The following is a 1,592-nucleotide window of genomic DNA, read 5'->3' as shown; positions in this document are numbered from 1 at the left end:
AATTATGTTAATATATTGATAACTCATATAAACTATATTTCACTGGACAAGTCGTTCGTTGATTTTAAAACAACAACAAAACGTAGTTTGCTGATTATACTAACTATATTATATAGATGTACTACTATATGATACAAGTATTCCATAATTTAAATATTTATTCAAAAACAGATGTCACAACACAATATCACATTGTATTATTATTGCCGCCTCCAAAAGTGATAAGATGGTTGATAAAATTTATAGTAAAAACAAATTACAAACATAATTTAAGCTCCCAAAAACATGCTCCATATACACTGCGGCTGAATCAATTACTAAACTACTATCAATAAAAGATATGAATAAAAAAATAAAACGTAGTCAAAAAGTTATAAAATGTTCAACTTTGATGGCTAAGGATTGAAAACTTACAACAAGGTTCCGTGTAAGTAGGTTATTCTGCGTTTTCGATCAGATCAAAAACTGGAATTTTTTTGTTTTTCCGATACTTTTGAAAAATTTTGAGAATTTAGATAATATACTCTGATATTTGCATATACCCAAGAATAATATTTTGCAATTAAAACAAAATAACAATAAAATGTATTCTTGGTTTTAATATATACCTCATTTTGTTCTAATTTGAACTTATAAGTAATGTCAGTAAAAAATAGTTATATAGTATGAACTATTTATAAGAAGTTTTGTTTTAATTATTCTATTCTTAGCTACAAAAGTTGAAAATTATATATACTTTTAACTGCTAAATAATTTGTAAATTCTATTGACACTTATAGAATTATACTAAAATAATACAAATATTTCTGTTACTTTTCTTGAAAAAATAATTTTTTGGTCGAATATATTTTAGTTGGCAGATTAGATAGGCTTAATATTATGTTAAGAGCTCCAATACCTCATTGATATAATATATTTTTTAAATAATTAATTGAGTGGTGTATAGTTTAAATATATTTAATAATCATTTGAAGTAAAAATGATGTAGGTATTATAGGCATGTAGGTACATCGTACATTCAAAGGTTCAAATGTTCAATACAATTGTTTATTATAATTTAGGAAAATAGAAGAAAGTCTTTATGTGATCCACAAACTAATTTAAAAAGTAGAAACTTTTTTTTAAAACAGAGTTATGTTAATATATTTTTCCAAGGTAATTACGACAGTTAATAATAGTTTGGATCATAAATTTTATACTAACAGCAACCAACTCAATATTTTTAAAATATTATTTTTTAATCCATTAACTGTAGCTTATCATTGTTGTAAAAACTTCTGTCTTATTGAGTCTATAATATAGACAGTTCAAAATACAATTATCTGTAAACTGTTACAGAACTGTAGCAAATATTATAAATTAATTAATAAACTTCATTAACAAAAAAAAAACAAAACAATGAAAATATGTACATACTTAAGTATCCTAAAAAACTAAGAAAATTATTACCTATATTACAACAATGAATAGGTTGATACATTTTGTTTTAAAATGTGATAAATTGTTTGCATAAAGTAATATGAAACCTATACAGATAAACAATTGACATTATTCAAGTATGCTGTTTAAATGTTTATAATTAATATGATTAA

The sequence above is a fragment of the Acyrthosiphon pisum genome, chromosome A2, assembly GCF_005508785.2.
Source record: "Acyrthosiphon pisum isolate AL4f chromosome A2, pea_aphid_22Mar2018_4r6ur, whole genome shotgun sequence".
Lineage (NCBI taxonomy): Eukaryota > Metazoa > Arthropoda > Insecta > Hemiptera > Aphididae > Acyrthosiphon > Acyrthosiphon pisum.
This window is presented reverse-complemented; position numbering follows the sequence as displayed.